The sequence below is a fragment of the Gouania willdenowi genome, chromosome 6, assembly GCF_900634775.1.
Source record: "Gouania willdenowi chromosome 6, fGouWil2.1, whole genome shotgun sequence".
Classification (NCBI taxonomy): Eukaryota; Metazoa; Chordata; class Actinopteri; order Blenniiformes; family Gobiesocidae; genus Gouania; species Gouania willdenowi.
The window spans coordinates 3,989,360-4,004,667 of record NC_041049.1 but is presented as its reverse complement, the minus strand read 5'-3'; positions in this window follow the sequence as shown (position 1 = coordinate 4,004,667).

Genomic DNA, 15,308 nt, shown 5'->3' with positions numbered 1-15,308 from the left:
CACGCATCGTTTGATACACGTAAAACACGCAAACATCGGCCGGCCGATTTATCGTCAATTACTAGTATGTATGCATTTTAGTTATCTTTTTTAGTATGTATTTATGTATGTATGCATATATGTATGTACATTATGTATGTATGTATATATTTATTAATCTTATTTAGTATGTATATATGTATGTATGCATATATGTATGTACATTATGTATGTATGCATGTATATATTTATTAATCTTATTTAGTATGTACTGTATGTATGTATGTATGTTTTTATCTTATTTAGTATGCATGCATTTGTGTATACTTTTATTTTTCTATTTAATATGTATACAATATCTGTATGTATTTAATACCATATGATATATTTTATTATGGGACCATAATTTCTCTGGTTTCATGTTGTGAATGTGAGATTCATACAGTACATATATACTATATAAGATAAATAACATACATACATACAGTATGTGGCAGTTTTGAAGCTTTCAGCTCATCAGAAAGTGTGATTACAGGTTAGTGTGAGTAAAGAGGACAAATGTAAAGCCAGAGTGAGATGAAATGTCACCAACACTGATGGTCCCGATTAACGGCTGTCAGCTTTGTGTTTCCATCGTCATCTTCCTCCTCTTCCTCACACACGTCAGCTCTCTGTATGACAAAGTGTACAATAGCTGGTGATTTAAGTCTGATAAAAAGAACAATGTACTTTTCTCAGGGATTACTCTACGTGTTATTGTGACACAAAGCTTCTCGTCTCCCGCCGGTCGAGCAGAGCAACAATTACTGGATCAAATGGAATCTTAAGATGGAAAAGCTACATTTATTTATCAGCATCTGCTGTCTGAATGTACAATGAGCTCTGGAATCTTAGTAAAGGTTTTTTATAAAAATGATCCAGACACGACTTATCAGATCAAGTCTCAAAGAAAAACTTTGGACTCAAGGATTGGATTTACCATCGATTAATTATATGGTCATCACGACACCTGCTAACAGGCATTAACATCATAAAATACACGCAGAATGACAGAAAGACGCACACAATGACGTGAAAAACCCACAAAATGACAGTAAATACACACTATGACTGCAAAAACACAAAGAATGGCAGAGAAATACACACAATAATTGGAAAAACACAAAAAATGACTCACAAACACATAAAAACAACAACAAAATACATAAAAAGAAACCAAAACCACACAAAATGACAACAAATACACAATGACAACAAACAAAATGACTAAAAAAAGACATAAATGATCAAATATATATACAAAATGTTCGGAAAATGACAAAAAAAAATGACAACAATACACAAAATGAAGAAACAATTACACACAATGACACAAAATGACCTCATAAACACAAAAAATGACAATGAAACTTACACAAAATGACATAAAAACAAACACAATAATTGAAAAAACACAAAAAATTACTCGTAAAAAAAACACACAAAAACCTTAAAAATACACAAAATAAGGAAAATGACTCCAAACACAAACAAAATGACAACAGAAACATTAAAAGCCACAAAGAACTATAAAAAAAAGGCATAAATGAAATGAAAAATACACAAAATAAACACACAAAAACACAACAAAACTTCCACCAAATGATGGAAAAATGCAAAAAAATAAAACGAGACAGAAAAAACTGACAAAATGACAGAAAAATACACACAATAATTGGTAAAACGCTTTAAAAAAAAAAATGATTCGAAAAATACGCAAAAACAGTAAAAATCCCCAAAACACAATTCATTAAAAAAAGATGACAATGACACAAAATGACCTCATACACACATAAAAAGACTCACACCAAATGTCAGAAATTGCACAAAGTGACTTCAGAAACACACAAAACAACCCTAAAATACACTTAATGAGAACAAAAACACGTTGTTCACATTCCGCTGTGATATAAGTCGCTCGTCTCTTAACATCCATCAGAATTTGTGAAACATTCCTGATCGTCACTGCTGCAAACAGCATCAGGAATAAGGAGGTGGTTTTTCACTGACTGACTTTGTATTTCCATCTTCTCCAAGGACGCTCTGACTCTGGAGCAGCTGGAGACGGGGATCAAACCCATGACCTCCATAGTGAAGTCAACCTCCTTCACCACCTGCTCTAATATTTCTGTGTAAAGAACATAGCACGTTTAAATGAAAATAAGAAACATTTCAATGTGTTGATTCATCATCTCAGTGTGGGTTTATTATTATTATTATTATTATTATTAATGTTTGAACCATATGTTAGTTACAGCAACAGATGGAACACAAAGGGACCATGTCCTAGTGTGTGTGTGTGTTAATGCTAATTCTCCTGTTGTCCACTAGGGGGCAGTATTCAAACATCTATCTCCTGGTTATTCTTTGTTTTTCCCCCTGATAATTAGACTTTATTCAGATAAGGTGTGTGCTGTATTATAAATTTTAATATTTAAATGATAATTCATGAACGTGTCAGAGATCAAAGGTTTGTTTGGGTTTAAAATCAGGAGGGCACCTTTGATACATCTCAACTTTAATTAGAAGTGACTAAGACACTTTATATTATTACGATAAATCATGAAAAGTCAGACTCAATGCACACACACACACACACACACACACACACACACACACACACACACACACACACACACTTCCTGTCATGCCAACAACAACAAAAGGCCTTTAGTTTAAAGCAGAGCGCTGCATGTCGTCTGCTGCTGTCAAACAGTCAGTGTTTGAAACCAAAGTATTTTTGGAAGTTTATTTTTGTCACATTGGCCAAAGCAAAGACTTCCACCCGTGAGAGAAACTATAAGTGTGAGGGAAACATTGATAAGATGTAAACAAACTCAGAAATTCTCTCACGTGACAACAACTCGTCCCATGAATGCATCGTTAGATCATCACACTAAAGCTGAATAATAAAACTTTACTAATTCAAGTCAGAAAAGTCTTTATAGAAACATTTTTATAAACTTTTAGCCCCAAACACGAGTAATGTCCTTTTAAATAGAGCCCTGGGTCTATTTTTGCATGGAACCCAAATGTAAATGCACAAAATGACTCCAAAAACATAATTTTACAATAAAATACACAAGATTACAATGAAAATGCACAAAAACACACAAAATGAATAAAAATATGATAAATGATCTCAAAGAACACACAAAAACAAAAAGACACAAAAGACAATAAAACAAACACATAATATAAGAGAATACACAACATTAGACAAAAAACACACAAAATTAACATGAAAACATACAAACAACTACATAAACACACAGAATGAGGAAATAAATTATTAAATGATACCAAGACCAGACAAAAAACAAAACAAAAAATTCACAAAATGAGATACAAAAGATGACATGACACCAATAATACACACAATTACAGTAAAAACACACAAAATTACAGTTAAAAAATACAAAACGAGAGAAAAATACATAAAACAAGGAAAACTAAATATTCCAAATCACACCAAGAACATGCAAACAACAACAAAAAGACACAAAAGACAAGAAAACAAAAACATAAAATGAGAGAATACACAAATTGACACAAAAACACTCACAAAATGACAGTAAAAACATACAAAACAACAAGATTATGGCACTGAATCAGATAAATATTTAATAAACAATACCAAAACCACACAAACAAGAGCAAAAATACACAAAATGAGAGAAAAACAGTCAAAATGACACCAAAAACACACAAAAGTACAATAAAAACACACAGGAAAACAACAAAAAAAATATACACAAACGACAATACTGATGCTCAAATTGGGTATTATTCCAAATGCTGTCCTGAATGTTGATCATGTGACCCTCAGATCAGTTTTGTGGTAAATGTTAACCGTGTCTTAAACAGGCCTTTAATCATTTCCATGTGGTTGTGGGTGTTGGAATAACTGGACGGTTGGTATAACAGATATTTCTCTGCGACCCTCGAGGCCCAAAAGTTTGTCATACCTACCTTTGATATCGTCGTTCTGCTGATTCTAAGAAGAAGAAATGAAAAAAGGTGTTTCATCAAATTATCACAGCCCCAGTGATATAAAGCAGAAAGTAGGGCAGAGTAGAAATGGAGTGAATGAAATCTCGGCTGCCAAGGAAAACCGGTGGGAAAACAACATGTGGCGGGCAGCACAACTGGGGCCCACGGCTCATTCCATCCCTGGCCCCCGTGTGTTAGATTGCATCTGCTTCTCTGTTATTACTTATCCAAATATATCAAAGTTCTGCAAAACATGATGAAATGCACTGCAAGGAAAACAAGAAAAATACACTGAAATAGAAGAAACTTTCAAAACTTTCCTCAAAGTCTGGACCAAAATACAATAAAACCACAGGCAGGAGAGCAAAAACGCGTTTTTTAAAACATTCATCATTTCAAATCCAAACGCTCAGTGCCAATGATGAGAAAACTAGTCATTTACGTTTTATCACGGAGATTACTAGAATACACCCTGGTGTAGGTCTCTCATCAATATCTAAGCTGTAGGGTGATGTAGTGACCAGCTGTGTCCTGAAGGTAGCAGCAGCGTACCTTTAGATGAGAGATTAGCCACTGATGCTACCATTAGCTAAGGAGGAAGAAACAGGGACGAGTGAGATTATGGTGCTATGAAGTGATATAGTAAAGTATCCACCAGCTCACAGCACCACATACTAACGCAGAACACGTGTGGACCTGAGTGGATTATGGATAATGTTGCAATCGTGAGATAAAACCATCAACTAACTGAGCTAAACGGGTCATCTCTGCGTGTCGGGAGGAAGAGGAAGTTACATCTGTGTGATTGACAGGGGGAGCAGATACAAAATACAGTAATGTAAATACATGGTAAATGGTAAATGGACTTGATTTTTATAGAGCTTTATCCCTACACTGAAGTAGTCCCAAAGCGATTTACATATCAGCTCATTCACACATTCACACTCGCTCACCAATGGGAGTGAGCTGCCATGCAAGGCGCGAGTCGACCACTGGGAGCAACTTAGGGTTCAGCGTCTTGCCCAAGGACACTTCGACACATAGACAGGTATAGACTGGTTTCGAACCCCCCAACCTCTCAATCAGAAGATGAACCCTCTACCACCTGAGGCAAGGTCGTGAGACAGGTTAGTATCTACTGATGAACACATTTTGTGTTTGTAATATATGAGGATAATAGGAGGGTTTTAAAAATGCGTAGAAACAAGGCTAGACTTTCTCGACTGGTTCCCAGCATGCACCTGTGAAGCTTCTTCAACCTCAGGGCGGATGAAAGTGTCACTACACCTGCACAGAACAAAAGATGTAGCGAGAGCCAAGAGACGTCACATGGACGATGGAGAGAAGAAAAGCAGGTGACACTCGCTGAACTCTCTGTGTGTGTGCGTGTGTGTGTGTGTGTGCGTGTGTGTGTGTGTGTTATTTGTGAGTGGTAAATCTACTCTCTCTCTCTCTCTAGGCCGTGTACCACAGATCAAAGCTGAGCACAGAAAGCTCTCGGGGAGCTGCTGATCATGTCGCTGATGCTGCTGAGGCACCGACTTTTCTAGAGTCACATTCGCCAACAGCACAACAGAGGAGATTATTCACCGTTGGATTTGTTGGATCTTCCAAAAATTTAGAAAATACTGCAACTTGCGGCCCTTGGCCTAATTCATGTGCGGCTCCCCCAAAGTAAATGCACAAATTGACTAGAAAAACCCACAACATGACAGAAAAAACACAACAATAACAAAAACATACAAAATGAGAGGAATGTGAGACAAATGACAACAAAAATACAAAAAAAGACAGCAAAAAATGCTTCAATCAGGACCGCTTGAGTCAAAATACATGATTTGTTGAATGCAATCTTATATTTGGAGGTATGGGTCTGTTCCGGGACATTTCTGCACTTTCCACATGCTTACATGGAAAGGAGGAGGACCGGAGCGCACTCCACCCTGACCTTCCATGAGCCCTCATGGAAAAGCTAAAGCAAGGAGAGCGGTTAGCAGAAACTCCCTGGAACAGAGCAGAGCAGATGTTAACTAGGTAAGACCTGTATTTGCAAAGTTAGTACGTATTTGGTAATTGAAAATTGAAAAAAATGGGCAAAAATGACCTGTATCTGGATTTGTTGGCAAGTTTGTTCTTTTTACTAATTAAATTGAAAGTAATAAGGAAAAACAGAAGACTGACCATAACCTTAAATTTGACGTTGAGCAAAGGTCAAGATTACACGTTGAAAGGAAATGTTGTTCAATGGTACATGTGGCCAAGTTAAAGGAAAAAAAAAGTATGTTTTTTTTTGTGACGTCATGAATTTTGACCCATTTCGTCCTTTTTATTGTCCCTATGAGATGACATGTGTCATTAGCACTGCATTAATAGCCTAGGAGGAGTTCCAGGACAAAGGAGTTGCGGAAGAAAAATAATAACAAAAAGAACTCCTTCAAGAACAATGTATTTGGCAACGTTTAATTGTCAAATACAATGACAACAAAATGACACCCAGTTAGTTACAGTACATACAGTACATACTGACCTGGAGGTGTTGGGGTGGAGGAGGGTTGAGAGATGCTTGCTGAGGAGGTGTGAGGCAGCTGTCACGGTTTAAATATCCTGTATGCTTTGGCCAATAGGAAGCCAAGAAGGGAGTCATGTGGCTGTTGGTTGATTGAAGGTGTGTTTAAGTAAGTAATTTATTAATAAAGCGCTTTTCGCAGATAAAATCACAAAGTGCTGTACAGAGCTGTGGTGACATCATAACATCATAATAGCATGATAAAACATGGGAGCATATACATCATAAAAGGATCAAAAAAATAAATAAAAATAATAAGTATAATTTTAAAATCCAGTTAACGAAAAGCTTTTCTGGAAAGTCTTCAACAGTTTTTTTAAAAGTGACCACACAGTTGAGCTCCCTGAGAGACTGGTGCAGGTTATTCCAGAGTCTGGGAGCTACAGCCTGGAACGCCAGGTCTCCTCTGGTTTTAAATTTAGTTCTTGGATCTTTAGGAGACCCTGACCTGAAGCCCTGCAGTGTAGGGGCACAATAAGTCACAATAAGGGGCCTGACCATGTAACGCTCAGAACATAAGAACTAATATTTTTTTTATTCTATTCAAAACTTAACTGGAAGCCAAGCAGAGTAGAAAGAATGGAGGTGATGTGGGATGATCTGGAAGCACCAGTTAATAAGTAAAAACAGAATTACAATAGTCAATACGTGATGATATAAATGTGTGTATGACCAGTTCCAGATCTGATTTTGATAATAAATGACGACAGTGACGACAGATAATTTGATGACAACCAGTTTTTGATACTGGATATACAATCTAAGAACTCAAATAAAAAGTGAAAGTCAGATGCCGTCACCTGATTCAGATGAGGTTAAGCTGGCTTGATGTCCATGGACTGTCTGAACTAACGCTAATGCTCAATAAAAACATTTTAGTTCAGGGGCCAAACACGGAGCAGTTTGATCTCAAGTGGGCCACAGATTTTATGCGGGAAAACGAGTAATTTCAACATCATTGTGCCATAGTTTGCACTTCTACATATACTGTACATAAAATACAAAAACCGACTATATCCAAGCAACAGGTGACAGATATCAGTCCCAACAGGGTCTTCACTTTAAATTTCAGAGATTTTGTGACCAATTTCTATTGAATTAAGGGAAATATGTCATCATAATTTTGTAACAATTTAACATTAATAATGACTGCCACTATAAACACGGGGAAAAATGTGAGCCCCTGCAAATTTGGTTTAGTTTCATTTACACAATGATTCATGTTTTCTCTGTCATGGACCAAATTGGATGCTCCAATGGGCTGAATTTGGGCCCCGGGCCATGAGTTTGACACGTACCATATTTGAACAGGAATATTTTCAGGTATTTTCCTTTTTAAAACAATTCCATAAAAATGGATGAACATCAACAATTGCAACAGTAATAGTAAAGATATTTAGGAAATGGGGAAAAGGACAATTTTTCAGCTCATGCTGCTGTTGAGGAGTTTGGCGGCTCTCCAACCTTTAGGATCGACTGATTATCAGTATTGGGACACACTGCCGTCCGTGTCCGTCACCACGAGGTCTTTATAAACTAGTGAGGGTGGGGCAGTTTGCTCAGAGAGAGAGAAACTCCAGAAAACTGGTATTTTAGCACAAAATAAGATTTAAATTGAAGCTATATTGAAATAAATTACATTTATTTCATTTTTATGGACGTATGAGAAAATCTCAGCCTCCTCTAGATCCAGACTATGGTTTGAGAGAACCTGAAGTATCCAAATCCCATCAGGGAGTCAGAGATACCAAGAGAATATCAATGAAATACAGCAAATAAGATTTGAACTGTGGGAAATCTTTGCAGGAAGTTTTTCTTTTAACATTTCTGCTGAAAAACACTAAAAGGACGAATCAAAGGAAGGAGGACAAAGTCAGAGTGAAATGTGGTTGATTGTTGGTGGTTTGGGGGAAAACAGATTTTTATCAGTTCAAGCTAATCAAACTTGGCGTGGATCAGTTTCCTTTGAGATTTGAGAATCAGCCGCAGTTTGAAAACTCCAACAAGTCGTAGCGAACAACAGGCGTGGATTGACTGCGAAGCAGAAGAACTGGAGGAAGAAAGACGAACGTGTTCTCGATACCTCTCATCTCGCCACTTGTGACTGGATTTGTGCGTCGTCGTTTTCTCCCCTGACAATATCCCAGCGTGGGCTTTTCTTCGCCTGGTTTAAAAACAACACGGCCAGGGAGGGAGCAGAGATTCCTTTACTCCAACCTGCATTTCTTTTTCCATTGTGAGCATTTCTGCGACTGTCAAACAGCCACAAAGCCAAATCCAAAGCTCTCGCTTGTTAAAATCTCACCCAGGGTTTTTTTCTTCCCCCCAATCCTCTTAAAGCCGTCTACGGCGGAGCCAAACTGCCATGTTAGATCAGATCTGCTGTTGGTTTTCCCTGGCTTACAAAGTCTGAATTACATAATTAAACGCTTTAGTTTTGTATTTCAAAGCCTATAAGCTGTGCATCAAAGCACAAACGACAAGCGGAATTATAGAAAACAGAGCTACACATGCTGTCAACTAACGCACACCTATTGGTTATCTGTTTATCGTACCGCTAGCTTGGGTTATGAGCAGTGATGTGAAATTACTGGCGCTGAAACAGACGTGTAGGAGCGTTCAGGGTCAATGATGTGACAAAGCTCAGCAAAAATAAACAAATTACACTGTATTAGTGACTTTGGAGACAAAGAAATGAGGCTGGTGTCAAATTACTGACACTAAAGTCCACATAAATTCGAGAGTTATTAATTCACTAACAAATTACACCAAAAAGGTCAGGAATTATTTATTCAATGAAACAAACTAATTTCACAGTATCGATTTATTACTTCATATATCAGAAAAAACGGACGGAAAATGCAGAATTCACATTTTGACTCTTTATGTAAAATCAAGAAATGACATGGAAAAACCTCACATGTATGTTTTGAAACATTATCTGACATTTACACTATATTTTTAACCTGAAAAACAGAACACTGAACATTTAACAAGTGTAGCAAAGGGATGAATATGTGATTTACTGTAAACTGATAAAAATTGGGAAAACAGCAAGTAAATGATAAAAACAACTGATATAAAGAATGAAGTACTTAATTACATAGTTTATATTTGTCTAATAATAGTGATATTATCTGAAATAATGCTTTTATAAACAAATGAATCCAGCATCTTTTTATATTGTAAAATGTTCCTCCGTTAACAAACAAACAATAATCATACTAGATTATCAGGTATAATGTTTCCTAATCAATGATTCATCATGGTGTTATCTTTAAATTCATTGGATATCACTTTTGGGATCATATTCTCTGCTAGTGCACGCACGTCTCAGCCCAGCTCGATGTTTTCAGGCTTAAGTCTGAGTTTAGTCACAAGTCGTTTGTTTTCTAGTCTAAGTTAAGTTAGAGTTAAGTTATCCTTCGTGATATCATCAAGTCGATTCTACAGTCATCAAATGTGTGACTCGAGTCAAAAGTCTAAGTCATGTAAGTCCACATCACTGCAAATTACCGACACTAAACTCCACATACAATCAAGGTTAATTACTGTAATTCATCAATGAACAAATTACAGCAAAAAGGAAGTTCTTCAACAGATTTGACTGCAGTAATTAGAAAAACTTGATATTTCTGTGACCACGGACAATGCAGAATTCAAGGTTCCGAAATGGAAAAAGCTATCTGAACATTTCCACCCCTCTTTATTTAAAATCAGGCCCTGATATGACATGGACATACCTCACATGCAATTTCTGACATTTCATTTCTCCATGGAAAACTGGGGACTGAATGTCTGGCAAGTGAAACAAACCAACAAATATGTCAAATTTCACTCGTAATTTTGTTCATGATCTTGGGATTTTGTGCAAAATGAATGTGAAATATCTCTCAGACTAAACCCTTACCATATTATGCATTTCCATTGTATTTTTCCATAAAACGGGTGGCTAGGAACTGTAGCAAACGGACATACTGTATCAAATTTCTTGCGACGTAATCTTGCGTAACCCTCCTGGCTTCTGTCAAGGTTCGTTCACACCGAACACGACTTCAGCAACTCTGGCGACTAGATTAAATTTAGAGTCAATGTCAATGACACAACGTCAAGGGACCTCCCTTCAAGTGACGCGACGCAATCGCGCATTTGAGTCGCTCAAAGTAGAAAATATGGAACTTTTCAAGCAACTTGGAGTGACGCTGTGTTGCGACATCCAATCAGCAATGAGTTTCTCCCCACGTCACGTCACAGGGTGGATGAAGCAATGACGCGAGCACGAAGCGTGACTTTGTTCAAACAAATCATCACGGGCGATTTAAGCAACTATAGTCGCTGAAATCACGTTCAGTGTGAATCCACCTTTAGTCATCTGAAGCAGTTATTTACCCTATTAACTATGTTTGGCATGATTTCAGGATGTTTAATAGCCAGTAAAGTGATGTAAATAGGGAATGACCCAAACAATATCCTTTTCCCACCACTAGTTGGCGCTGTAAAAGAGTACTTTCAGTAACAAAAGGCTTGAGGAAGATCAGCACACATTGGTGGCAAATATTGGCCGATGGCATCTCCCATCACTATTTACATACGTTGAATTAGCCGTAGCAGTGCAAAGACTCTCAAAGCTCGTACCAAACTTTCTCCAGTGGCTTTGCTGATTCCCTGAAATCCCTGTGGCAACAAATATCCGAGGATGTGCCTCAGTGCAGCTCAGCCATAAAAACCAACAGCCCAAGTTTTTACTTCCAAACTTGGCTCTTCATATCCTTTAGTGTGAGTGCTTTCCCCCCTTTTTTTTGTTTCAGCAAGTTAAATAAAGACCGAGGCCATCAAGATGGAGCCAAATGTCACGAGCTAACGGTCGTTCTGTGAGCAAATCGATGCCCCGCGGCGCCACCGACTGCTGCGCAGACAAAACAAAAACCTCTGAAATGATTTCTACATACCCAGTGCCAGACAAGGAGTGTGTGCTGATTTAAATGCCTCATTGTGCTTCTAATAAATGTGCACTGGAGGGCACGTGGCTAATGCTATTACAGGACAGAGAGAAGTGAGTGAAGTCAACAGGGCCTCGCGTTAGCGCTATGCTAACAGCGCTAAGAGTGAAACAAATGAAGAAGACTGTTGTGTGACAAAGTAGACAAACCAATGATGTGTTGAGTTGGTCAAACACATGAATGTGTGTGCGTTGTCATGGCAACAGAACAATCTCTCCCTGATTGGATACTGAGGAGAAGCATAGACGTCATCATGGAACAATTGGTCCACACGTCAAAATTTTTTTGGCCCCCAAAAGTAAACGTACAAAGTGACAGAAAAATACACAAAATACTACAAAATACACAAAAATAATAGATTGATATAAAAAACAACATCAACCAAACCTCAAATGACAACAAAAACACACAGAATCATAGCAAAATATACAAAACAATACTAAAATCACACAAACAACAGAAATACATGAAATAAAAGAAACATGTATTAAATGATATCAAATAGCACACAAATAACAAAATGAGAAAAAAAAAAACACACAAAATGAAAGAAAAATATACTAAATAATACTGAAAACACACAAACAACCAAAACATACAAAATGACAACAAAGACACTCAAAACTAGAGGAAAACTTATGAAAAAAAATACACAAAATGATGACAAAAATACATATAATGAAAACTAAAAACACAAAATGATAGAAAAATATATATAAAAAAACAAAAAGACACACAAACAACAAAAATACATAAAATAAAACAAAAATGTAATAAATAATAGCAAAAAACAGCAAAACCTACAAAAATACACAAAATTAGAGAAAATTATACTAAATGATTCTAAACCCTAATTAATTATCTTTATTGTCAATTGTGTGTGCTGGACTACGAAGATGGCTGACGCATCCGTGCTTTGTGTTGTTATGTGATGTCAACAACTGAGCAGCTTTAAAATCCAAATCTGTGTCTTTTCAGATGTAATTAGAGACGTTTGTAAAGAAAGCGTCAACATCCTCGCATTAGCAACATTCGATCGCATTGACCCCTGGTCCAGAGATTATTATTGTTTCCAACTGCGATGACGTACATCCACCCTGGATACGAGGTATTTAAATGTACCAACTATAAACTAAAGCACCAAAGGCTAAGCCATACGGAGAAAAACTAATATTCTACAGGTCTAAAGGCAGGTCAGAGGTCGACCTCTACATACGAAGCATTGGTGGGATGTTTTCTACCCATGCTAGCTGCCCCCCACCCCCACCCCACTGATATTTTGTTGACCGATAACGTGAATCCTCTGGGACTGAAAACGGTCCAACAGCCGCATATGTTCATCGAGCTTACATATAAAAGCTGCTCCTGAATTTTCCATGACTTCCTGCATCTGTTTGTGCAGTGAAAAGAATGCCTCAACATACAGTAGACATGTAGAAAACAACTACAACAGAACAATATACAACAGTAACCAAATGACACAAAAATAACTCCAAAAAACAGCAGCAGAAAAGGTAAACACAAATACGCAATATTGTCACAAAAACAACAATTTTTCCACTAAATCACAAAAGCAACAAAGGCTACACAAAATGCCTCCAAAAACTACCAAATTACAGAAAAATACACAAAACACGACAACAAATAACAGATACACAAAATGACAAAAATAACAGCAAAATATACAAATCGACAAAAATTGAGATAGAAAATGACTTAAAAAACTACAACTAAAACACAAAATAACAGAAAAATGCACAAAACAACTAAACAAAAAAAATAAAAAACATTGAAAATGACTTAAAAAAAACACACACAAAAAACTACAACTAAAATACAAAATAAAAGGTTCACAAAATGACTACAAAAATTACAGCTAAAATATACAAAATGACTAAAAAAAATTAGAAATTTAGAAAATTACTTGAAAAACACAAAAAACTACAACTAAAACACAAAACAACGAAAATACACACAAAACGACTACAAAAATACACAAAACAACAACCAAATGAAATGAAACCAGAATGAAATATAGAAACGTACTTCAAAAACAAAAAAAAAAAAAAAACTACAACTAAAACACAAAATGGCAGAAAAATCCACAAATAGACTCCAAAAACACACACTTGATCAGCTGACTGCAGGTAAACCAACACACTGTGCCTGTAATGGTTCACACCGTCTCTCACAATGAACTACACAAGCTGGCTCACCAGGGTTCATAAACCTCCATTAGCTGCCAGAGGTTTGCTTTGGACTGATAGAACTTTACTGTAGTGTATAAAATAAATCAAGTAGGGATGATTCAATAAAGCCAAAGGGATCGTTTAAGGCGGGACATGAAAAATATGACAGTAGAGTCACATGGTATTTATTCACCCTCAGAGGTAATCTTAATTATCTTTTCAAACTTGTAAAAGTGGTGTTTATAATTTGTAATAATTTATAATGTATTATAATAAAATAGGTTTACCAGTTTTTTACCAGTTTTTGATTGTATTTGAGATTATGAGGTGATTTATTTTTATGCTAATTATGTTTACAACATCATCATGTTTTATGTCATACAGTAAAAAGACATGAATATTCATTCACAAAAACATTAAAGAAGTACTTTTCTTTAGGATTTTTGGAGCAGAACTAAAGATTTTCCTGATCTAGTGATTCCGAGGATGAAAATGCTGTAAGAGATGTGCGTGAAAAGTTCTGATCAATGTCAATGCCTTTGGATTTATTAAATATTCATATACATGATTCACTAAAAAATGTACAAGACCACAACAAAAGTTCACATAATGACAGAAAAATATACAAAAGACAACAAAAATACACAAAAATATACAAAAGACAACAAAAATACACAAAAATGAGTCCAAAAAACACTAAATCATAACAAAATACATTGACAACAAAAAGTACACAAAACAACAATAAAACATGAAAAATAACAGAAAATGTTCTAAATGACTCAAAAAATAACAGAAAAACATTTAAAACAACAACAAAAACACACAAAATGAGAAAGAAATAGACAAAACAAAAGAAAAAAAAACACACACAATGGCTCCAAAAACTCACAAGATGATTAGAAAACAACAAAAAGTACAGAATGACAGAAAAAACGACAAAAAACAACATAAAAAAATAACTGAAAACTTTAAAAACAACAACAAAAAACAGGAAAACACAAAAATAACAGAAAAAAAGAAAAATGACTAAAAAAAACACACAAATACAAAAACATGAAAAAATAACAGAAAACATTTAAAACAACAAAAACACACAAATTGAGGGAAAAATAAAGAAAACAAAAGAAAAAAAAAACCCATAATGGCTCCAAAAATGATTACAAAAATAACAAAAATGCAAAAACTAAATTACACAAAAAACACACAAATGACTACAAAGTCACACAAAAGCACACAAAATGAGCTTTGAAAAATATACAAAAAAACAAAAATAAACAAAAACAATATGGCTACAGAAATACACATAACTCTTTGTTGTTTCCTGTCTTAATGCTCAGATTAGTCATTATTCTAAATGTTGCTCTGTGGCCCTTAGATCAGACACAGTCAGTTAGTCCCTCTCTGATCTAGTATGAAAGGAGATCTTATGATAGAGCTTATAATTAGATCTCACAGGTCGGCTCCACAACCTTCATATCTTCACTTTCCGTCGTGCATTGTTGATAAATCCCAGGTCAGGACTCAAAGGGCTGAGAGCAG